Source organism: Rhinopithecus roxellana, chromosome 14 (assembly GCF_007565055.1).
Source record: "Rhinopithecus roxellana isolate Shanxi Qingling chromosome 14, ASM756505v1, whole genome shotgun sequence".
Taxonomy (NCBI): Eukaryota; Metazoa; Chordata; class Mammalia; order Primates; family Cercopithecidae; genus Rhinopithecus; species Rhinopithecus roxellana.
In genome coordinates, this window is record NC_044562.1 from 54,523,743 (window position 1) to 54,550,835 (window position 27,093).

Here is a 27,093-nt window from a genome sequence, read left to right on the forward strand (position 1 = left end):
GCTTTTAGTAAACTCCCTACCCTCAAGAATACTGCTTCTCCTGTAAGATTCCCAACTGGTAGCTGTTTCACTTTCCTTACTCCTAATACTATGGAGATGCGAAAGATACCCTCTGTGTCACATCCAATCTCTTTTCTTCCCTTTTCTTCCAAAACGCCTAGCTCCAGTGATGTTCCTTCTTCATCCCTAGGAACAACAGATTTAAATTTGATGTCATCCTCCTTCTAACAAATATCATAGACACTTAGGCTCATCTCACATCCCATAGAATTTCGGCTGTCTGTCCCACATGACTACTTTCATAACTCTCGATGCTTTAAATATTGACATGGATAACTCACCCAACAATCATATTTGTACCCTAGAACTTACCATTACTAATAAGCACAAACTTTCCATAATGTCAATTTCAATTCCTCTCTAATTCCACCCCTTCACTAGCTTACATGCTCTAAGATCCCAACACCAATAACCAGAACTTAAGGTTTATTGCCCCTCTTGTATTACATTATTCCTCTCTTATTTGTTACCTTCTTTTGTATCTTTACCCAGCTTAAATTTCATGGTAAAACATTATAATCAATCCCTCACCTATGTCTTCAACTCCCTTAGTAACACCACAATCCTAGTTCACATTCTCTGCGTACCTTGAACCTCTGTATACCTACTTGAGCTTAGTGGTGTAAAACACACTATCAGGCAGATTGTTCACATATAGAAGCATGTTTGCCAGCTTCTTACATACTCCTACGGCTGCTCAACAATTGTATTAGGTGTTTCCATTCTCCATTCAATCTGCCATCTTCCTAGATGACCATTTCAGACCCTGTCCTTTCTTCACAAACCTCCAAAATCTACACTCTTATCTGATGAGGTCAGCTCTTGCTTTATGAAAGAAATTCTAGCAGCCAAAATACCTTCTAGATGTTTCCACCACTATTACAACCTTGTAATAGTTTTTTATGACAATATATACATTTTTCCTGTTTCGTTAGAAATAAATTATTCATGCTTCTATCCAAAGGCAACACCTTCAGTTCTACGATAGATTCTACTATCACCATTTTCCTAAAGTACCCCATTTCTTCAATTTTTACCTTTGTTTTATTTATTTTTAGTTGTGTGCATGATCTTTCACATCAATGTGAAAGATGTAGCTTTTTCTCTTATCTTAAAACAAATTAAAAAACTGCTGAGCTCACTGCTGATCCTGCCTCTCCCTCTGCTTTATATAAAAACCTGGTTTTTTTCTTTACAACAACACTCCTTACAACACTTCACTTCCCTCATTTATTGTAATGCTTCTTTTCATATTACCCCTTGAGCCCATTCCAAGCAAGCCTATTGCTCTTGTCACTGTAAAAGACTTCTAATACAAGGTCAGCAATGACTTCTTAATCACTGATTTCGATAGTCAATTCTTAGTCTTCATCTTGCTTGATCTATCTGCAGTATTTGCCATTCTCATCTTTAATACGCAATTTGTAACTTTTTCCATACTGTCACCACTCTCCTGAATGTCCTTGTATACTCTTATCTTTGCATTTGCTTCACTGTGTTCTCTCAATTCCTGCTCTAAAAACATTGGAATGCCCAAAAACTTAGTCCTTGGATTGCTTAAGTGTTAAAAATTTGACATGTGTACACCAACCAAATATCATTTTGTCACACATTTTTAAATGCAGTTTTTATACTAGAGATTTTTAAATTTATACCTTGTAGCTAGATTTAACACTGATTCAAAGACTTTTACAGTCAACTTTCTACTTGATATGTATACTTAGTTTTCTAATATGCAACTCAAAACAATCATACCCCAAACTTAGCTCTCAGACTCTAACATGTCATCAATACCACCACTTCTTCTTACAATCTTTGCCATCTCAGTTTAAGGCAACTGTGATCTTTGTTTTATAAACCTGTGAAATTGTATCTGTTACTTGCTTCTTTATAGAGTCCAAAATAGGCTTAGCACAAAATATATTCCTAGTGTGATAGATTTTAAAAATATCCTCTTTAAAAGGATATTTAAGATGTCCTCTTAAATGTATTCGATTAACATTTTCTTTGTCCTATCCTAACACCAATATTAACACCTTTTTTTGGACATATGTCTGATATTCTTTTATTTCATTGCTACCTCTATTAATGAGTCATTTTATTTTCTAAGATTAAATGTTTAATGCTCTTTTAAACAAAAGAAAAGAGCTATTTAAAACCCAGTTTGAAACTAAGCATTTAAATTGTTTTTAGATATTGATTTGATTTGTGATTACTGAGATGTTTAAATCATTTTTAACAACTTCTTTTATGTTTTCTACTTTCTCTGCTTTAAAAAATATTATTCTTGTCTTCTGATGAATTCATGCAGCTACCTTACATTTATTTTTCTCTAATGGTTTGAAAGTCTGACATCTCATTAATATTTTTTAAATGGTTCCCCTTGAAATTTTAACATGTGTATTTAAGCTTTGCTACTTCTATGCAATGCCTTTGTTAATCATTTTCTTTATATTTTTCTCATATAAATCAAGAATCTTAGCAATCATTTTGCTCTTCCTCCCACTCCCTGCCATCTTCTATATCAGCACATTGAAAAGCCTACTCTACATTAAGATAATCAATAAATTAAATCTAAAATAAAAAGTCCTATTGTTTTCTTCAAAAGCTAGCTTTATTTATGCCTAAGCATAAATTATACCGGTTTTATTGTTCTTCACTATTTCTTATACAATCTCTCTCTCAGACTTATTGCTCCTTTTTTCAAAATGTCTCCTCTAGTAATTCTTCCAGACAGGGGTGGACATTGGGAAACATTGTGTGTTTAGGCATGCTTTCAGTGTTTTTATCTTGTGCTCACAGTTGAATGTTGGTTTGGTTAAATAAAGAGTTCTAGTGAAATAGTCATACTGCACATTTAGACAGATAATTAATTCTTCAGAGTCTCGCACTTACTATTACTAATGAGAATCCAGATGTCTATCTGCTGTTATTCATTTCATAGCAGCCTCTACTTCCATCCCATCCCGTAGAACTTCCAATGGAGTTATCCTTGGTGTTCTGAAATTTCTTTCTGATACGACAACGTATTGATCATTTTAAATTTACTTTCTTATTTTAGGTAGACAATACGAATCTAAGGACTTGTGCTTCCTTTTCAGAGCCTTTAAAGGAACTTTTAAAAATTATGTGTTAACTATCTTCCTACCTACTCTCCCCACTCTGTTGTCACTTTTGTATATAACAAGTACTGATGGTTGATGGAATTCGATGTCTTCTTTTGTGTATTAAATTTTATTTTCTCTCCTTGCCTTCCTCTCAACTTCCCTGTCCCTCTTCTGTCTTATACACATACACACACACACTCACACACACTTGTATGATGTATTGTAGAATTCATTGACTAATATCTCAGCTTGCTAATTGACTGAATTTAGCTGACTTCTTTTAAACTTATCTATTGATGTACCACCCAATATTCTTTTGATTTTTATTTTTCAACTTTCATATTTCTCATTTCAATGCTGTGCATTTAGACTTTTATACCCATAATTGTATTAATATTTTCATAATATTTTAAAGTCTGCCCACATATGTTCTGGAAAACACAAAGTGATTGCACACTGTTTTGTCTTATTCTCTTATCTTCATTTATAATCTCCAACTTATCCCATCATGTTATAAGTATTTTTTTAACTTCATATGATTTTTATATCTTGTATATTTTTCCTTTTTTAATACATTCTGCATCTCTGGAGCTCTGTCTTGTTTTGGTTTAGTATCAGTTTTCCAATGTCATTCAAGTAATTTGGGTACTGGAAGAATTGGAATAATTGATTACAAATACACCGCAGTGCAAGAAACAGGGTTCAATAAATTCATGATCTCATTTGTTCAAATAGGATTTAATGTTCACTGCCAGTCATACATCGGCAGAAATAATATTTCCCAGAAATAACAAAGGGTCACAACACAAGTCAGAATCATCATCCTGGGAGAAATCATAGAGATTATCGTTGCCAAGGAAACTTTTTTGTTATACAATTACTTTTATTTATGTTAAACAAAACTTTGCCCTATCTAGATAGCATATGACTCAGTAATAGAAATTCCTGTACAAATTATAATGTGTGTAGTGATTTATATCACTGAAGCAACCATTGTGAACTAAACAATTAGTACCAGATAATGAGTAATAATTTCAAATGAAGACAACCTAGAATCAACACTTCATTTTGATGGTGACAGTTCCAGAATGTCAAAGAGATACTAGACCCAGAAATGATAATTAAATTACCTACATTCACTCATTTGTATTGTAATTATTAAGGATTTACATGCAAGAAGAACTTAGAGCCCCCACAGTCAGAGATATTGAGTGTGCAATAATTATTTCGTGCCTACCAAATGACTAGACACAATCTCAATAGCCAATTTAAATCTAATGGTTGAACTAATCAATCCCAAGTGAAGAAAACAAAAAGTGTGAAAATTTTTAAATGGACTATAAGAGTAAGACAAAAAAAATTACCCATAGTAGCCTTATAGAAGTATTGCAATTTCCATTCTAGGAAGTATTTGATTTTTTTTTTTTTTTTTTTTTTAGTATTTCTTATAAAATAAAAAGAGAGTTAAGAGAATCTATTTTCAACTTTAGTTAGCAATGACCTTATCTTTGAACTCAAAGTCATTGAAAATATTATTGAGTATTGAGATTCACTGTTATTTATCAAATACAAATTCAATTGTATTCTATATGAAGTAACAACTTGTAGAAAGAAGCTTATGGGCTTGAGAATACAAGACATGGTGAAGATGTCACACAGAAAGAAAGTGAGTTCCTGTATCAAAAGTACAAAAGTGAAATTACAAAGTATTCCTGTGGTATTGACTGTCATCAAAGATGAAAATATATAAAAATAAATAGCAAATAAAGTGACATTAGAAACTCTTCAGAATCGGAGTCTTCCCTTGAAGCTACATGTGGGTGAAATGTGAACCTTCACAATGAGGCTTCATTGTGAATTGAAAGAAAGCTTGTAGAAATGAACACGTGTCCACTATTATTTGCCTATAATTTTGAATTCCAATGTATGAGAAGTTTTGTTTTGTTTTGTTTTGTTTTTTGCATAACCCACTTGGCAGACTAGCATGACCTAATCTAAGACAACCTAGAATCTTTATGTATATCAATCAGTGAATCAGATATTTCTTCTGTTGAAGAAATACCAGTGGCCCTGCCCTTCCTGTGAACTGTTAATCATATATTATGTATCTTCCTTTGAGAAATTTTGAAATCTGAACTATAACTTGTTCCAAGTGTTTTAAGAAGAGATAGTATGGCTCATGTCTGTAATCCCAGCACTTTGGGAGGCCAAGGCAGGCAGATCACCAGGTCAGGAAATCGAGACCATCCTGGCCAACATGGTGAAACCCTAGTCTCTATTAAAAATACAAAAAAATTAGCTGGGCATGGTGGTACGCACCTGTAGTCCCAGCTACTGGGGAGGCTGAAGCAGGAGAATTGTTTGAACCCAGGAGGCAGAGGTTGCAGTGAGCCAAGATTGCACCTCTGCACTCCAGCCAGGGGACAGAGTGAGACTCCGTCTCAAAAACAAAACAAAAAAAAAAAAACAACAACAACAAAAAAGAAGGGATGGTAGATCTGTATTTGAGTAGTCAACAAGAAGGCAAAAATTGTATTTCTGTAAACAAAAATAATATGCTATGTGCTATTAAATATACAATTCTATTTATTTATTCTCCATTTATATATCCAATTGAGCATGACCTTTCCAAGCAGCTAATTATTCCAACAGTGTTTCCATGTATGGATTTAGAAACTATGTGCATATGGTTGTACGCATAGCTGGGTATATAGCTAGGTATCTGGATAATATTGATATAATGGTTTTTAGTCATGACTGATTTCTGTCCTGAGAGGATAACTATGAAACACATCTGATGGCAATTCAATGAAATATGCAAGTAATCAATTTGGATAATATTGCTGGAGTTTAAGAAAGGTTTTTAATAAAATAAAAATATAAGACTGATTTTTGCAGATTGTTTCAAGCATTTTTGTACATGTATTATAATAAAGCAAAATGATTTTCCAAAAAGTTTAGTCACTAAGTATTGAGCTCTACCAAATAGTCATGTCAAAGGCAGTAATTTTGTTGCAACACTCCTATATGCATGTTTAAAAAGTCATTCTTCTAACATGAAAATAAAAACCTACATCTTCTAATGCAGAGTAATACGACATATTCATTGGCATTTCATTACTTTTTACTTGGAAAATGACTATTTGCTACCAGTTCTTCTCTGTGGCAATCCCAGTGCTTTTCCATATGTAAAAACATGACATTACAGTATTAATACCCTACCTTTTATATATGCATGGTTATATATATTTACGTGTGTATATGTGTGTGTGTGGGTGTGTATTGACCTGAATCAATTTGTTCATTAGGCAATTATTGGGTTCTTTTAGTAAATATCTGTAGGCTCTGATCATTATAGATGGAGAGAACCTTTGTAATTCCTCACATACAGCCCTACCACCAAGTAAATATTATAATTTTAAAAGTTTTGTACTAAATTTTTCCAAACTTACAAATATTTATTGACAAGCAGGCACAAAAATTACTACAGAACATGTTCCTAAAAGTTCAGAGAAGCCTCACTCTAAGCTCTGTCCTCGGGCATTCCAACAGGCCTGTTGACTGAAAGGTTCATCTATGGTATGTACAACAATATTTTTATAGCATAATAAGCCAATCTAGGATTCTTAGGCAACAGAGTGCCACAGGAAATGGGGTGATACAAAACTAAAGAATTATAGCACTAAATTGAATAGTTTGAAGTTGATGGAATTTCATACCCTATTTATGCTGAAGCAGTATGTATTATTTCTAACAACTATATTTCTTAAATATCATGAGTATCAAAAATTTAAATTAAATCTCTCTCTTTCTTTTTTGAGACGGAGTCTCGCACTGTAGCCCAGGTTGGAGTGCGGTGGCCGAATCTCAGCTCACTGCAAGCTCCGCCTCCTGTGTTTACGCCATTCTCCTGCCTCAGCCTCCCGAGTAGCTGGGACTACAGGCACCCGCCACCTCACCCGACTATTTTTTTGTATTTTTTAATAGAGACGGGGTTTCACCGTCTTAGCCAGGATGGTCTCGATCTTCTGACCTCGTGAGCCTCCCAAAGTGCTGGGATTACAGGCTTGAGCCACCGTGCCCGGCCTAAATTAAATTTCTTAATTCAGATATTCAGTTTCGGTTATGTTAACTACTTCTGAAATATGGATTCCTGATCATGATATGTCAAATTCTCGTGTTCTCATCTTGTGTATAGAACACATTTGTAAATGCATCTGAAAGTTTTTGGATGTTATAGTGACTTAAGAGAACTCCTGACATTTTGTGTGCGGAGGCCAGAGATATTTTAGCATTGTATATACATTTAATTGGAGTCTCTGCAAAAAAAAAGAGCAAAATATGTGAATTTATGCTTTTCCCTGTTTGAATATGCAAAAAAATCACATTTTTCAGTTCATTACTTCTTGTACTCCAATTATACACATTAGACTTTCTAATTCTATCTTTCCTATCTCTTAATATCCCCTTCCTCTTTTCAATCTCTATTACTTTCTACTTCATTCTGTATATTTTATTGTTATTTATTTCTCTGCAGGTTATCTTTCTCTTGAGCAGTGTTTAATCTACTGTTTACATTTTTGGATGTTTATTTAAATTTATAAGTTTCTTAGTTTTAGTTATTTTAGTTACTTTTAGTTTCATTTTCTCTTTCTGATGTATTCATTTATAAAAATATCTTAAAATTGTCCAGTTTTGTGATTTGATCCCTTATGTTCTTAAACAGTTTCACAAGTAGTTTTTAAAAATATTATTCAGTAAGGTTCCATAGTGTAGTGGTTATCACGTCTGCTTTACACGCAGAAGGTCCTGGGTTCGAGCCCCAGTGGAACCACGGGATATTACCTTGTATTTGGCCAGGCGCGGTGGCTCAAGCCTGTAATCCCAGCACTTTGGGAGGCCGAGACGGGTGGATCACGAGGTCAGGAGATCGAGACCATCTCTGGCTAACGCGGTGAAACCCCGTCTCTTCTAAAAATACAAAAAGCTAGCTGGGCGAGGTGGCGGCGCCTGTAGTCCCAGCTACTCGGGAGGCTGAGGCAGGAGAATGGCGTGAACCCGGGAGGCGGAGCTTGCAGTGAGCTGAGATCTGGCCACTGCACTCCAGCCTGGGTGACAGAGCGAGACTCCGTCTCAAAAAAAAAAAAAAAAAAAAATTATTCATACAATAATTCTAACACTTTTAGTCTTGGGTGGTCTAAATCAGTTTTTTTATCATTTATGTAAATTCATCAAAGTAGCCTGCCTTTTTGTATATTCATCTTCGATTGTGCCTTTTTTAACATTGTTTGCTTTTAACTATGGAACTTCTAAGACTTAAATGGGGAATTTCAATAGTGTTCCTGCTTACAGGACTTGTTTTTACCTTTTTCTTTTTTTTATTTTATTTTTTTTTCTGAGACGGAGTCTCCCTCTGTTGCCCAGGTTGGAGTGCAGTGGCATGATCTCACTCAATGCAACCTCCACCTCCAGGGTTCAAGTGATTCCCCTGCCTCAGCCTCCTGAGAAGCTGGGACTACATGTGCATGCCACCACGTCCAGCTAATTTTTTTGTATTTTTAGTAGAGATAGAGTTTCACCATGTTAGTGGGATGGTCTCCATCTCCTGATCTCGTGATCTGCCTGCCTTGGCCTCCCAAAGTGCTGGGATTCAGGCGTGAGCCACCACTCCCGGCCACTTTTACCATTTTTAAGAGGTAACAAAGGGAGTGATACTGATCTGTGGCTACATTAGCCCTCTTAAACAATTTGAGTTCTGTTGTAGGAGTTTCTTACCTCATTGTTGCTCAAGAATCAGTAATGCCGGCCGGGCGCGGTGGCTCAAGCCTGTAATCCCAACACTTTGGGAGGCCGAGACGGGCGGATCACGAGGTCAGGAGATCGAGACCATCCTGGCTAACACTGTGAAACCCCGTCTCTATTAAAAAAAAATACAAAAAACTAGCCGGGCGAGGTGGCGGGCGCCTGTAGTCCCAGCTACTCGGGAGGCTGAGGCAGGAGAATGGCATAAACCCCGGAGGCGGAGCTTGCAGTGAGCTGAGATCCGGCCACTGCACTCCAGCCTGGGCGACAGAGCGAGACTCCGTCTCAAAAAAAAAAAAAAAGAATCAATAATGCCAATAGCAATATTCTCAGGCTAACCTCCTTTTTACAGATAACCTAATGTGTGTGCTGAACATATTGGTTGGAGGACAGCCCTGGCAATATTTATCAATATCATTTAAAATAACTGGCCTCACAGAAAGACTATCATATGCACGGTATAATTGTTCTACACTATCAGTGTCTTTTAGAACGTACAGCCATACGTGATGCTGGTAGCAGGAGTTAGATGTTTAAGTTCCTGCTTTCTACAATACCTAATTCTACAATTTTTCATTTCTCAGTACCCAAAGGACTCCAGTTGTTTTTGTCACAATCATGACAATTCTGTTAGATTAGTAAACTCTATTATCCTACTTCTTAAATGCTTTGGGGGAAAAAAAAAGCCTACCAGCTTATTTTAAATAGAGAAAAGCAGTGAATACAGAAGTTCCTTGAGATTCATATTAACAAATTTTTAATGAAAAATATTAATTATAAAGCAACTCTAGGTTGAATTATAGGCACCCATAGTATAAAGAACTTCTAAATGAAGCCACACAGATGGTCTCTCTGAAAACTCACAGAGTATAAATTGTGTTTATTAACTGAATCTTCAAAAGGACCTTCTATTCCTCATATCTTGATTTAGGTAATAATATATGTCACATTTGCAGGATGTTTCTATCTCCTGTGGATATTTTTCACCTGAAAGCCCTTTGGGAAAACAATAATTATTATAATTCACAGATTTCATGTGGACCTTGTACTTTCAACTTCTCCCTTCTCATACTCCACCATGCATTCTGTCATTTATAACAAAACTTTCATTAAGATGTACTGCATAAAAGCAAATTTTATTTCTACTACTCTACCAATATGTGTAACTTTAAATATTATTTAAGTAAATAAAGCTTCTAACTGAAATTGGAAGACTAATTGCACAAATGGCAACAATTCAGTATAAGTCCTTCATGCATTCACTTTATCTTCATCAGCAGGAATAGCAATGAAAAATGAAAGGAGATGAAATGTTCACTTCAGAACTGATGATAATTATAAGTGAATAAAGTTGATCAGAATAGTTTCATCAGAAAAGTATAGACCTTAGATTTGTTACACACGTTTGTCTACTGTGAATAGAATCTATACTGGTGGAATAACAGAACTCATAGGGAACATAGTATTTTAGAATAGGGATCTGCCTGCATACTGAAACCATTCCATCATATGTTAGCACACTCAGTGTGCCCTTTATAGATGGTGTTTCCACTGGCACATCATAACCTGAAGTAAATGAGGGAAAAATCTCTTCATTTCAAAGGCTATGCACTTATAGCAAAATGACATGAGATTACTGGGTCATTCTTAGAGTTTGCTCAAAAATGTTTTTATATTTTAATTCATTTAAACACATAGCAACCCATAATTAGTGTTGAATTTATATTATCATGCTTATGATTTCACCACTAACAAGTTTTCAAGAAAAAAAAAAAAACAGAAGTTCAAAAATCCATGAATATCACTATGCAAAATGGACTGTAATATTTGAAAAGTACAAATTATTTCTCCTTCCCTGTTTTGTTTGTTAGTAGATTTTGGGAAGTGATGAGTTAGTGAATGAATTATAGTATTCGTAATTCATACTTCACTTTACTACCCCCTGTCACCTCAAATAGTAATCATTTATCTGAATATATTTCCTGGCTTAAGTTACCACTGCCTTAAAACAGGTGAAAAGTAACATACATTTTCTTAATCTAAAGAAGACATTAACTTTGTCAATTCTTTCTTTTTGAAGAGAATTTTTTATCATAAGTGAGGTTGCATATATAAAAATAGTGGGGGCATTTGTCTACGTGTTTGGAGACTGGAGAACAAGTGAAAGAGTTAGAGTATGTTCTTTTATTTAGATGATCAGATTGGTAAGTCTTCTGAAATGCAAGGCAAAAGTTCAAAGGTTTTAAGCGTAACCACTAGAATTGGATTATTCTTTTTTAATTATTTTTAGCTAGTACCAATTATTACATGAACACTGAGATAGGCATTGGAAATACATATGTATCTGTGTGTGTGTACTTATGTGTCTTTGATATTTAGTTTTGGTAGTTTTTATCTTTCGAGCAGCATTCTATTTCATCTAAGATATCAAATACAAATCTGTGGGCCTAGAAATGTTTATACTCTTCATTTATTAGCATTTTAATATAGTCAGTAGTGATGGGCTCTCTTTTGTCCTTTTGTATGTGTTATTTATTTATTTATTTTTGAAATTGATCATTGTATCTTCCCTCTTTTATTCGGGGTTAACAGGGCTAGGGACTTATTTTACTAATCCTTTCAATAAACCATCTTTTGAGCCAGAGAGAAAGGCCAGGTGACCTACAAAGGGAAGCCCATCAGACTAACAGTGGGCCTCTCAGCAGAAACCGTACAAGCCAGAAGCAATTGGGGGCCCATATTCAACATTCTGAAAGAAAAGAATTTCCAACCTAGAATTTTGTATCTGGCCAAACTAAGCTTCATAAGTAAAGAAGAAATAAGATCCTTTTCAGAAAAGCAAATGCTGAGGGAATAAGTCACCACCAGGCCTGCCTTGCAAGAGCTCCTGAAGGAAGCACTAAATATGGAAAGGAAAAACCATTACCAGCCACTACAAAACACACTGAAGTACACTGACCAGTGACATTATGACGCAACCACATAAACAACTCTGAAAATAGCTAGCTACATCATGATGACAGGATCAAATTCATGCATAACAATATTAACCTTTAATGTAAATGGGCTAAATGCACCAATTAAAAGACACAGACAGCATGGCAAGCTGGACAGAGTGAAACTCCATTGGTATGCTGTCTTCAAGAGCCCCATCTCATGTTCAAAGAGACACATAGGCTCAAAATAAAGGGATGGAGGAAGATTTACCAAGCAAATGGAAAAGAGAAAAAGAAGCAGGGGTTGCAATCCTAGTATCTGATGAAATAGACTTTAAACCAACAAAGATCAAAAATTACAAAGAAGGGCATTACATAATGATAAAGGGCTCAATTCAACAAGAAGAGCTAACTATCCTAAGTACATATGCACCCAATACAGGAGCCCTCAGATTCATAAAGACCTTCAAAGAGACTTAGACTCTCACACAATAATAGTGGGAGACTTGAACACCCCCACTATCAATATTAGAGCATTAAGACAGAAAATTAACAAAGATATTCGGGACCTGAACTCAGCTAGAGATCAAGTGGACTTGATAGATATATAGAGAACTCTCCACCCAAAAACAACAGAATATACATTCTCATGGACACACAGTGCTTACTCAAAAACTGATCACATAATCTGAAGTAAAATATTCCTCAGCAAATGCAAAACAACTGAAATCATAACAGTGTCTCAGACCACAGCATAATTAAATTAGAACTCAACGTTAAGAAACTCACTCAAAACCACACAACTACAAGGAAATTAAACAACCTGCTCCTGAATGACTCCTTGGTAAATAATGAAATTAAGGCACAAATCAACAAGTTATTTGAAACTAAAGAGAACAAAGAGACAACATACCTGAATCTCTGGGATGCAGCTAAAGCAATGTTAAGAGGTAAATTTATGCCCTCATCAAAAAGCTGGAAAAATTTCAGGTCAACAACCTAACATCACAACCACAAGAACTAAAGAACCAAGAGTAAACAAATCCCAAAGCTTGCAGAAGACAATAAATAAACAAGATCAAAGCAGAACTAAAGGAAAGGGAGACACAAAAAGCCTTTCAGAAAATCAACCAATCCAGGAACTGGTTTTTTGAGAAAAAAATAAAAATAAAATAAATAGATTACTACTAGCTAGACAAAGAGGAAAAGAGAGAAGAATCAAATAGACACAATCAAAAATGATAAGGGAGCTATCACTACTGACCCCACAGAAATATAAACAACCATGAGAGAATACTATAAACACCTCTATGCACATGAACTATAATAGAACATCTAGAAGAAATGGATAAATTCCTGAACACAGACACCCTCCCAAGACTGAACCAGGAAGGAACTGAATCCCTGAATAGACCAATAACAAGTACTGAAATTGAGGCAGTAATAAATAGCCTACCAACCAAAAAAAGCCCAGGACCAGATGAATTCACTGCTGAATTCTACCAGAGGTACAAAGAAGAGCTGGTACCATTTTTACTGAAACTATTCCAAACAATTGAAAAGAAGAGACTCCTCCCTAACTCATTTTATGAGGCCAGCATCATCCTCATTCTAAAACTTGGCATAGATATAAAAAAAAAAAAAAAAAAGAAAGAAAGAAAAAAAAAAGAAAACTTCAGACTGATTTCCTCTATCGTTTTCCTGTTTTTCAATTTCATTGCTTTCTGCTCTAATTTTAATTATATATTTTATTCTGCTTGCTTTAGGCTTAAATTGTTCTCTCTCCCTAGTTTCCTAAGGTAGAAATTTGGATTATTGATTTTAGATCTTTCTTTTTTCTTATATATGAATTTAATGTTTTAATGGAGAATAGGCCTTTGTTATGAACAATTCTCTGGCCATATTTTATATGGTTACCTTTCTATTCCCTGTGTCAGTCCATAAGGAGACCTTTCTTGACTCTATCATTGGTATCTGATGAAGTTCCCAATGGCAAATATTTATGAGTTTGGGACCTGCCCCCACCTCCATGACTTTTGTCCACTCTCAAAGGAGCCTCCAGTCATTCATTCCAATTACCATTTATATGTTCCTGCTAGTTTATGGCTTCAGGTAAGCAGATATCAACTATTAGTCTAAAATAGCCTATATCTGTAGATTTCCCAGTAGTGATTTATTGTGTGATCTCCATTCAGTAAGAATGGGAATGACAACTTCAAAACTCTTTACATGTCAAAGCTCCCCCTATTCATTTTAATCTTTTTGTTAATTATCTAATACCATGTTTGTAAAAACTGAATGCTATATATATATATATACACACACATATATATGTGTGTGTGTGTATACATATATATTCTCAATATATACAATGGAAAGAAATGCCTGTCCGTACAAGTAGATACTACTACTTAATTATAACGAATAATCAGTGATCTTAGTGGGTAAGTGGTCTAGTAATTAATTACAATCAGATACAAGTGGCCATGTTTTAAGACTTATTCCCAGAAACTCATTTGTCTGTTCGTTAGGGCAAACCTAAAACTCCATCCTGGAAATAACCATATTTTGATAAATATTTTAATTTTAAAATTAAATTTATAAATAAATTTAGTAATAACAACAAAAAGATTTATTCTGTGTTGACTCTCTACCTTCTATTCCACTCCTTAGTTATAACCTCATAACATTGTTACTGTTTTTTCATATTGTAGTGGTTGCCATGAGAACTATGTACCTTGTTTAGGCATGATTATTATATAGATCCTACCCTATACTCACTTTCTGATGTTAATAAAAGAATATCACGCTTATTCTCAGCAGGATCCATTGATAAATACAGCTCTGAATTGAAAGGAGCTTTACTTTGTCTTGAACATTCCACCAGCTTTACTTTGTCTTGAACATTCCACCAATCTACTGTATAAAAGTTCAGCTATGAGAAAGGAAATTTATGAAGGATTTTCTAAAATCTATCAGTTCATACTTTCTCCCGACAGTCTAAAATTGATCCCTTAACACAAGGTAAGATGAGGATAATAGCTAAACAATAGCAGGTAGATATCCAGTAGAACTTCTTTCACTGAATTGAATTTTGCTGAAATGTCCTTAACCACACTGAGGGCTATTTAAAGAAATGATGCCACATATATCATTGCTATGGGCCCTAAAATGACGCTGTTGAGAAAGATCGTGACATTGCATAATATCCTCGCCTTGGGGGCCATCTGACAAATTATTTGCATCAGGAAATGTTATGCTTTTTAGAAATTTGGTTTGGTTTCATCATATTTATTCAGAACCTAATGTAACGGACTACCTTTCCCACCTGGCTTTCATTACTATGAAGGTTGAAGTCAAATTTATACATTTCAAATCTAGCAAATATGTGCAACTCCATAGTTTTCATTTTATTACAAGTTTCAGTCATGCCTTGACCTACCCTCTTTATACTTGTTAGTTGTCTAATTTATCCTATTTTGAAAGATATTTAACATAGCATAATATGAACTTATATACCTATATGAAAAACATATGTTCAAAAATGTTTGTAATACTGTATAAGGTATTATAACTATTAAAATCTGAGATAGAGGCATAAAGTAAACACGAGAGTCGAAAAAGAAAGCAATGGCCCAATTATTATAGAGAAAGTCTAGGGAGGATTTCAGGAGGAGCCTCTTGACAAGTGAATAGGATTCATCTGGCTGAAGAGGGAGGCAGGCGTTTCTTCCAAGGGCACAGTAAATGATAATGGGAAGCACAAGTAAGAAAGTACTTATTTCTTAACTGGGCAGAAACAACTGCATAAATGGGAGTATAAATCCTTATGCAGCATAAACTGAAAAGAAATTCACCTCCTTTTAAAGAATGATGTCTATCAAAGCCACTCTGTTTTAGCTCACTGTGCTTGATTAAGCAAAAGCTGAATAGTAGAAGATTGAATCAGCTTACCTTGACATACTGAAACGGCTGTGTGGGAACTTAAATTCCACTATCTGAAAGGTAACAAATACATACTCATATTTCACTAGAATTGTTGAAATTTCTTATCTCTGGTATACAAATATGAAATTATTCCAATGAATTAAAGTGAGATTGGGTAATACTTTTTGATAGATTGCTAAAGTCCTGGTTTACTTGTATTCCTTTAAGTTCTACTAGTTGTGAAGCCAATGCTAAAGAAACAGAAAGCATGAAAGGATAACCATTCCTCTAATTCACTTCTCTTGTTGTGTTGTTTCCACACGTGTTACAAAAGCTTGTCCATTGTGAGACAAGATGCAACCTCAACCCTCAGTTTCAGAAAGCTGTCTCATACAAAAGTAATGAATTCATAATTGTTGGATAATTCTGCCTTTAAAAGACAGAAACGTCTTCAAAGGTAGGACAAGCCTATTGAGCAGATGCAGAGATATAATGTGCTTTGAAGAAGTGGTCATCTGTCATATGTCAACCATTATATATATTGACACAAACATTGCCATATAATCCTTAAAATGACCTTGACAGTGAGAAATTAGAAATTCTGACTTACAAGTAAGGAAATGAATAAAGGGAAGCTAAGTGATTTGCTTATTATCACGCAGTTGATGGGTGGTAGGACAGTAATTGGCACCTGTACTTTCCTCTTTAGCTTCTTCATTTTTTTTTAATTTTTTTTTTATTATTATACATTAAGTTCTAGGGTACATGTGCATAACATGCAGGTTTGTTACATATGTATACTTGTGCCATGTTGGTGTGTTGCACCCATCAACTCGTCAGCACCCATCAATTCATCATTTATATCAGGTATAACTCCCAGTGCAATCCCTCCCCGCTCCCCCCCTCCCCATGATAGGCCCCAGTGTGTGATGTTCCCCTTCCCGAGTTCAAGTGATCTCATTGTTCAGTTCCCACCTATGAGTGAGAACATGCGGTGTTTGGTTTTCTGTTCTTGTGATAGTTTGCTAAGAATGATGGTTTCCAGCTGCATCCATGTCCCTACAAAGGACGCAAACTCATCCTTTTTTATGGCTGCATAGTATTCCATGGTGTACATGTGCCACATTTTCTTAATCCAGTCTGTCACAGTAGGACATTTGGGTTGATTCCAAGTCTTTGCTATCGTGAATAGTGCCGCAATAAACATACGTGTGCATGTGTCTTTATAGCAGCATGATTTATAATCCTTTCGGTATATACCCAGTAGTTGGATGGCTGGGTCATATAGTACATCTAGTTCTAGATCCTTGAGGAATTGCCATACTGTTTTCCATAATGGTTGAACTAGTTTACAATCCCACCAACAGTGTAAAAGTGTTCCTATTTCTCCACATCCTCTCCAACACCTGTTGTTTCCTGACTTTTTAATGATTGCCATTCTAACTGGTGTGAGATGGTATCTCATCGTGGTTTTGATTTGCATTTCTCTGATGGCGAGTGATGATGAGCATTTTTTCATGTGTCTGTTGGCTGTATGAATGTCTTCTTTTGAGAAATGTCGATCTTTGACAAACCTGAGAGAAACAAGAAATGGGGAAAGGATTCCCTATTTAATAAATGGTGCTGGGAAAATTGGCTAGCCATAAGTAGAAAGCTGAAACTGGATCCTTTCCTTACTCCTTATACGAAGATTAATTCAAGATGGATTAGAGACTTAAGTGTTAGAAGAGAAGTCACCTTGGGCCCAGAATGTTAAATTACATTCTCAGAGTAAGTGGCAAAGCCAAGTTCAGTGCTTTGATCAGATGATGGTAACTGCCATAGGAGAGTTGAAAGCAGATTCGAATCTGGGAGTTAAAGGTATGTGATGTTTTTCTTACTGTAACTATATAGAACACATAATCTGACTTTATCTTGATTAGGAAAATTTTGTTAGAAATGAAAATCAATGTTAGAATGAGAAATAATTTGCAAATACCTGCTCAGCCATTTTGCAGTGGATCTTAAGAAGTTAACTGATGTCAAAGGACACGTATTACAAGCAATTAAAAGAAATGCCCAACCAAAGCTGATTAATGTTTTCTTCCTGATTTAGCTTACTTTGATTTCTTTCTAGAATCTGATTGATCAGTTGTCTTTATGTGATTGGTTTTGTATTTTCTTTCCCTTCAGTTTTCCTATATAGACATTTTCCCATACAGACATTTTTCTGAAATGTCTGTATGTTCAGAGTTGGAGAGATTGTGACATAGAGAATAGAATCTAAAACATCTCTTATCAACTTATTAATTTAGTATCATATAAATATAATTTTATGTATCCTGAATTAACTAAGGAAACCATCGTTTCCCCTTCAGAACTTGCTGAACTGTCTGAAAATGTTCATATTTCCTTTCCATGGAAAAAGTTTTCCAAAAACCACATTTTATTTACCACTTCTATTGTTTTCTCTGAAAATAATCAATATATAAAATGTATAATATACAAAAAGATATTTTAAAATGCCAAAAAAGATAAACCAAACACTTAAATTGCCAACTGGGTTAAAAATACAACATTTCCAGTATAGTTTAAACTACTCCTGTGTATTTCTCTCCTATCATATATATATATCTATATATATATATACAGGCATATATATATTTGTGTATATATATATATGTATTTGACAGAAATTTTATCTGGACAGAAAGAAAATACATATGTATACACATGTGTGTGTATATATATATGTGTGTGTGTATATATATGTATATACATTGATACATGAAAATAATAATCAAATTCAGGACAGAAATTTTATCTGGACAGAAAGAAAATATATATACACACATATATATACACAAACAGGTGTATATATACATGTGTGTGTACATATATGTATTTTCTTTCTGTCCAGATAAAAATTCTGTCCTGAATTTGATTATTATTTTCATGTATCCATGTATACCTTTATGTCATGTGTCTCAGGGCATTCTATAAAAATCGTTGTCCAAATTATTTCTACTAAACTGTCTCATCACAGTGTCTAAAAGTCCTTAGGTACCACACCCTCAACTGTATCTCCTTTTTCTTTTCTTTTCTTTTCTTTTCTTTCCTTTCCTTTTCTTTTTTCTTCTTTTCTTTTCTTTTCTTTTCTTTTCTTTTCTTTTATTTTTCTTTTAAGGCAGAGTTTTGCTCTTGTCGCCCAGGCTGGAGTGCAATGGTGAGATCTCAGCTCACAGCAACCTCGCCTCCCAGGTTCAAGCAATTCTCCTTCCTCAGCTTCCCCTGAGATTACAGGTACCTGCCACCATGCCCAGCTAATTTTTGTATTTTTAGTAGAGACAGGGTTTCACCATGTTGACCAGGCTGGTCTCAAACACCTGACTTCAGGTGATCTACCAGCCTTGGCCTCCCAAAGTGCTGGGATTCCAGGCATGAGCCACCACACTGGCCTCATAACACCTTTAACAGAATGCTTTGTCCATCTGAACGATCTAAAACAAGATTTAATTATGATTTTAACTTGTACTATTTAATAATGGGTCCCTGTATCTTTGTGTATGTTTATTAGCCATACATGTATGTCTTCATTGCAATTGTCTATTCATATTTTTGATCTTTTATATAGACACTTAAAACAATTATTGTAGAAATAGTTTACAAATATATTACTAATTTTAATCATTTATTATATAAACAGATTTTTCATTCAGACTATAAATTTTCTTCATTTTCTTCAAGGTGGTTTCAGTTTAACAGTTTTTTGTTATGTGCTTATGCATATTTTTGGTTTCAATTGTAATGAAATTAAATTTGTCAGTCAGTTATTTTATGGTTTGTGGATTTTGCATCTTCTTTGAAAAAATTTTTAGACGAAATTGGCTTATATGATCATGTAAGGGAAAGACTAAGTGTAACTTTGTTCCAAGTGAATATCCAATTATTCCAACATCATTTGTCGAGGAGATCCTCATTCTGTTCCATTGGTTGGATTCTTTTCACATATGTTAATTTTCCTGTCAACTGATTACTCTTCTGGTATTTATTGATTCTAATTTTATCCATATACACATTTATTCTCCTTTATAAATATTTCATATCATTTTTGAATAGTGGGTTTACTTAGTGATCTCAATTTTTACTTTATGATACTATTTTCTGACTATTAGATTTTGTATTTTAATTTTAATTTTTACTGATACTTTATGAGATCATTGACTTTTTGATTGCTATTTTTATAATGACAAGTCTAGACTGTTCATGAAGATTTAGATCATAAATGTTCCCCCAATAGACTGGAACACAATATCAATTTCAATTATTAAGATTAATTTAAGTAAAAATAAAATTAAATTCATTTATATTGAAAGGAATTAGCATAGTTTAAAGACCATACTCTCAATTTTTCAAAATATTTTAGAACACTAGAAATTAATGGCAATAGGTTGTGCTATAAGGTTTAAACATTTATGATATATTAGACAACATCACTGCAGCTAAAGACAATCTAACTGAGATAAAGTGTTAATTATCTTCAAAGAGATAAAACAGCATTTTCTTATAACCATTTGCATCTAAACAAAATAATTGAATTTTATATCTCAACCATCTTTTGAACTAAACAGAAACTAGTATTTGAAAATTATCATGGCACTACTAACAATCCTGACAATCCTTCTGTCCCCTGAGATACTCTAAAACACTGAAAAATAAAATAATTTTTTTCAGGTATATTTTTCTGATGCCACTGAATCTGTTCATAAAAGAAAAGAGTAGGTTTATAAACTTCCATTATTGTTGTTTCTCTGTTACCAATAGAGTATTATATTTATATAAAGGGAAAATGAGAGATCACACAATTCTTTCTTTAATGTCTATGGCAATAATTAAATAGGATATATTTGTCGCTAGCAATAAGATGAATAGCATCTTTTTCAACATTCTCCCGTCTTGTTTACCTGAAACCTCTGCCTGGGTAGGTAACTAAGTAGAGTAGGGTATTAACTAGTGAAAACTGACTGCACTAAAAATCAGGAGAATCTAGTTCCCAGACCCTGTTTTTCCCAAATTTAGCAGGGCAACCTTAGTTAATGGCTATAATTTTTTACCTTAGTATCATCTATGGTAACATGAAGACTTATAAATAAATGTTTATGAATGTTGATATATATCTAATATTAACAAGTGTCTCAAATATAAGCAACATACATGTAAAATTCAATAAATAAATAATTTAAATAAAATGCAAATCTTGGTAATTAAGAGTATCAGTAAGTTATAGTACCTAATTATGACCTACTTGATGTACGAATAATGATGACCAAGGGAAAGTATGTTTGCTTTGATGTTTTCTCTCAAAATTTACTGTAAACAACATGAGAAAATATACCATCAAATATGCAAGGAAATTATTGAAGCTTGGACAGTGAAATATGAAGATACTTGAAGGTAGGATAAGGTGCATGCTGAGAGTCAGTCCCTGCCTTTTTAGACCTCAAGTTTAATGTAGTTTATTTCAGAGGTTGCCTGTCTTGACTAATAACCCATGATTACAGCTAAAATGTTAAGCCTGTGGATTAGCCACATGGTGCTAGAAGAAGACTAGGAGATGTTTCTATAAACCTAGATGAATAATAGAAGATCAGGAGAGTAGCAGTTGGAGAATCCATGCAGCCAACCCATTCCTAAGGCACACACAGTCTCCAGAATGAGGGAGATTGCTGTAGATGAAGTTTACTTCAGTTTTGTGTAGTTTGTTCTGTGTATTTTACACCTCCCTCCATGTGAAAAACAAAAATACGAAGCACATATTGACTTTCAGTTAATTGGTGTGCTTTTCATAGTGCTATAGGTTAGTAATTCTGAAACAATTTCTTTGCATATTCTAAGTGTGGGTAAATGAGTAATTATATTAAGTATAAAGGAATTAGATAATTTAGGTTCTTAGCTTTGAGTACTGACAGGGTATAAAAAAATGACACACCAGCAGCAATAGATTATACCTAGCACCCATTTTACAGAAATAGTTAATTCCAGGGCTCAAAAAGGGAAATGTAACATGGCTCTGCAAGAGCTTGATATGCAAAACAGCAAAGAAGTTCTCAGAGAATAAAGGAGACCTATCAAAGGAAGACAATAATCAAAATGAATGGATTTCCACTGAAAAATAATAATTAATAATAGTTAACAGTGATAGTGAAATATTATCACCCACTAAATTTAAGAAAAATTGCATAAGTCTATGCTGATAAAAGGAAAAATTAGAGAGAAAGAGAAGTTCATCTTTCTAGTATGTCATTAAATACAGAAGGAATTATGAAATTATAATGTCATTAATGACCACTAAACCTAATGAGAGTTTGATGAATAATAGAAACTTTACATAGATGAAGAACAGGAATGTTTTCACAACATTATGTATTCATTTTAAAAAGTAATATATTAACTTTATGGTGGAAATTCTGGTAGATACCATGTTAACCAAGTTATCAAAATCAATAACATCAATATTGGACAAAGGCTGTAATATGGTTTGGCTGTGTCACCACCCAAATCTCATCTTGAATTCCCACGTATTGTGGGAGGGACCCAGCAAGAGGTAATTGAATCATGGAGGCAGGTCGTTCCCATGCTGTTCTCATGATAGTGAATAAGTCTCACGAGATCTGATGATTTTATAATGGGGAATTTCCTTGCACAAACTCTCTCTCTTTTCCTGCTGACATCCATGTAAGATGTGACTTGCTCCTCTTTGCCTTTCACCATGAATGTGAGGCCTCCCCATCCATATGAAACTGTAAGCCCATTAAACCTTTTCCTTTTATAAATTGCCCAGTATCGGGTATGTATTTATTAGCAGTGTAAAAATGAGCTAATACAGTAAATTGGTACCATTAGAGTGGGGCATTGCTGAAAAGATACCAGAAAATGTGGAACTGACTTTGGAAATGGTTAGCAGGCAGAGGTTGGAACAGTTTGGAGGGCTCAGAAGAAGACAGGAAAATGTAGGAAAGTTTAGCACTCCCTAGAGACTTGTGGAATGGCTTTTACAAAAATGCTGATAATGATATAGAGAATGAAATCCAGGCTGAGGTGGTCTCAGATGGACATGAGGAACTTGTTGGGAATTGGAGCAAATGTGACCCTTGTTGTGTTTTAGCAAACAGGCTGGCAGCATTTTGCCCCTGCCCTAGAGATTTGTGGAACTTTGAACTTCAGAGAGATGATTTAGTGTAACTGGCAGAAAAATTTTCTAAGGAGTAAAACATTCAGGAAGTGACTTGGGTGCTGTTAAAGGTTATATAAAGGTTATAGGGTTATATATTCAGTTATATAAGGGAAGCAGAGCATTAAAGTCAGAACATTTGCAGCTTGACAATGTGTTAGAAAAGAAGATCCCATTGTTCAGTTCCCACCTATGAGTGAGAACATGCGGTGTTTGGTTTTCTCTTCTTGTGATAGTTTGCTAAGAATGATGGTTTCCAGCTGCATCCATGTCCCTACAAAGGACGCAAACTCATCCTTTTTTATGGCTGCATAGTATTCCATGGTGTATATGTGCCACATTTTCTTAATCCAGTCTGTCACAGATGGACATTTTGGTTGATTCCAACTCTTTGCTATTGTGAATAGTGCCGCAATAAACATACGTGTGCATGTGTCTTTATAGCAGCATGATTTATAATCCTTTGGGTATATACCCAGTAGTGGGATGGCTGGGTCATATGGTACATCTAGTTCTAGATCCTTGAGGAATTGCCATACTGTTTTCCATAATGGTTGAACTAGTTTACAATCCCACCAACAGTGTAAAAGTGTTCCTATTTCTCCACATCCTCTCCAGCACCTGTTGTTTCCTGACTTTTTAATGATTGCCACTTGGACTCGGGAAGGGGAACATCACACACCAGGGCCTATCATGGGGAAGGGGGAGGGGGGAGGGATTGCATTGGGAGTTATACCTGATATAAATGATGAATTGACGGGTGCTGACGAGTTGATGGGTGCAGCACACCAACATGGCACAATTATACATATGTAACAAACCTGCATGCTATGCACATGTACCCTAGAACTTAAAGTATAATAAAAAAATAAAAACTAAAAAAATAAAAAGAAAGAAAGAAAGAAAGAAAGAAAGAAAGAAAGAAAGAAAGAAAGAAAGAAAGAAAGAAAGAAAGAAAGAAAGAAAAGAAGATCCCATTCTCTGAGGAGAAATTCAAACTGGCTGCAGAAATTTGCACAAGTAATGAGAAAACCAACGTTAATCCCCAAGACAATGAAGAAAATGTCTCCAGGGCATATCAAAGGTCTTCATGGCAGCCCCTCCCATCACAGGCCCAAAGGCCTAGTAGAAAAGGTGGTTTAGTAACCTGGACCCAGGGTCCCTCTGCTGCGTGCAGCCTACGAACTTGGTACCCTGCATCCCAGCCACTCCATCCATGGTTGAAAGGGGCCAACATAGAGCACAGGCCATGGCTTCAGAGGGGGTACCCAAGCCTTGGCAGTTTCCATGTATTGTCAAGCCTGCGAGTACACAGAAGTCGAGAATTGGGGTTTGGGAACCTGTTTCTAGATTTCAGAATATGAATGGAAACATCTGGATGTCCAGGCAGAAGTTTGCTGTAGGAACAGGGCTCTCATGAAGAACTTCTGCTAGGGTGGTGTGGATGGGAAATGTGGGGTTGAAGCCCCAACACAGAGTAGCCACTGGGGTACTGCCTAGGGTGCTGTGAGAAGAGGGCCACTGACCCCAAGAACCTAGAATGACAGATCCACTGACAGCTTGCACCGTGCACCTGGAAAAGCTGCAGAAACTCAATGCCAGCCCATGAAAGCAGCAGGAGGTAGGGTGTAACCTGCATAGCCACAGGGGTAGAGCTTCCCAAGACTGTGGGAACCTACTTCTTGCATCACTGTGACCTGGATATGAGACATGGAGTCAAAGGAGATCATTTTGGAGCTTTAAGATTTGACTGCCCTGCTGGATCTTGGACTTGCATGGGTCCTATAGCCCTTTGGTTTTGGTCAATTTCTCCCATTTGGAAGGGCTGTGTTTACCCAATGCCTGTACCTCCATTCTATCTAAGAAATAACTAACTTACTTTTGATTTTATAGGCTCATGTGCAGAAGGGACTTGCCTTGTCTCAGATGAGACTGGACTGTGGACTTTTGAGTTAACGCTGAAATGAGTTAAGACTTTGGGGGACTGTTGGGAACAAATGATTGATTTTAAAATGTGAGGACATGAGATTTGTGAGGGCCCAGGGATGGAATGATATGGTTTTGTTGAGTCCCCACCCAAATCACATCTTGAATTCCCACATGTTGTGGAAGAGACCCAGTGGGAGGTAATTGAATCATGGGGGCAGGTCGTTTCCATGCTGTTCTCATGATAGTAAATAAGTCTCTCCAAATCTGACCGTTTTGTAAGGGAGAGTTTTCCTGCACAAGCTCTCTCTCTTTGCATGCTGTCATCCACCTAAGATGTGACTTGCTCCTCCTTGCCTTTCGCCATGAATGTAAGACCTCCCCAGACATGTGGAACTGTAAGTTCATAAAGTATAATAAAAAAAAATTCAGTTAAACAGTACCAAATAAATTTTATCATTTTTTCAAGGAATTATTGAGCTGTGTTAAAAAAAAAAAAAAAAAAAAAAAGCAAAACAAAAAAACCTTCTCTCTTTTGTTAATTGCCCAGTCTCAGGTATGCCTTTATAATCAGCATGAAAATGGATAAATACAGACTCACTTTCTATTTGCACTGATGATCCACTAAGGAACACTGATGTCTCTATGATATTTCTCCCAAAAGTCTCTAACCTAAATATAATCAATAGGAAACGTCAGACAGACACACCTAGATTAATGGATATTCTATAAAATATTTGGCTTATGTTTTTCAAAAATTTCAAAGCTACACAAGCTAGAAAAGGGCTGAGGGTATGTTCCACTCAACTAAAAGTAGCTAACTTGATGCTAATTTCAGGCAATCCTCAGACTGAGCTATGGCCAAGACGATAGTGGTAGTTGATGGGATATAGTACTGAAAATATTGAGACATTTAAAAAATATTGAGTATGGACCAGAATTATATAATAGTATTGTATCAATGATAAATTCCTGGTTTTGATTACACTCTTGTAGTTTTGTTAGAGAAACCCCTTATTCTTAAGAGATGGTACCTCTACCCTCAAACTATTCAAAGTTTTTGTAGTATCTTTTTGACTTGTCAGTAAGTTTCAAATTAGGTAATATAAAAGGTTACAATGTCTGGTATAGAGAAAATAAAGACTAATTTTCTTTAGCATTAATAAATGTCCATTTTACCATAGCTGGGTTGAACTATATGTTAACTTTAATTATTGAGTTATAAGTTACCCAATCAACAATTAATCAGCCAGTGTTAAATTGGCAATATTTGTGCATATGGTATTACACACAGAAATTTGGAGAAATAAAAGATACCTTGGACATGGCTCAGTATTCATAAAGCTTTTAATCTGGTTTGAGGTCAAACCTATCAAATATAAACATGACTGAGTTGGGTGATATGTGGAATATTGAGATACAGGAAAGAAAACATACCTTGAAAGGACCACACTGTGAAACAGTGGATTTATTGAATGAGCAGCCTCATGGTTTATCCAGTGCATCTGGATGAGAGAACGAGAAATCTGGGGGGAAATGTGAAGTGAGAAATGTATTCATTGAGTATCTAATATACGCTTGTCATTATGCTCAGTGTTTGCTACCTTATTTATTGATCATCACAACGCTCTGAGTCTGATTTTTTGTTTGTTTGTTTGTTTCTCACAATGTAGAAATTGGAAAATGGCTACTAAGAAAGTTGAAATAGCTTACCCAAGTTTGGGGAGTCAGGATTTGCATTCATGTGGCTCTCATTTAAAAGCCAATTTCTAAAATAAAATATAGCAACCAAGTAATAAAGACCTTAATAAACCATTTTAATCTATCTCTTTGATTTTCCCATTGAAAAAAAAGAGAGTGTTAATAGTAACCTGCAGTTTATTTCATCCCTAATCTAACTGGGAAAGTAATAAAACTGCCAAATTCCCTCGTTAACATGCTAGTAACAGACCTCACAAAGGAAGCCTCCATATCCTATGTTAGCCTTCACTAGCATGAGTGTCCTTATCGACAAAATGCTTTTGCATGATGTACCAGGACCATTCTGATTGCTTAAGTCAAATAAATTAAACTGAAATGCACAGTTTCATAAGTCAAAAAGTATCATTTAAGCTATGCAATTATT

At 35.1% G+C, this 27,093-nt stretch overlaps 1 long non-coding RNA gene and 1 other non-coding gene across 2 annotated transcripts; one reads left to right on the plus strand and one right to left on the minus strand.

Moving 5' to 3' along the window:
• On the minus strand, nt 1–26,496 carry LOC115893307. Its single transcript, XR_004053325.1, has 3 exons — nt 26,406–26,496; nt 15,860–15,903; nt 1–186 (listed from the first exon to the last, which is right to left on the minus strand). It is a non-coding gene; the product is annotated as an uncharacterized LOC115893307 (long non-coding RNA).
• On the plus strand, nt 7,929–8,001 carry TRNAV-UAC. The gene has a single exon. It is a non-coding gene; the product is annotated as a tRNA-Val (tRNA).
• Nucleotides 26,497–27,093: the final 597 nt, after the last annotated feature.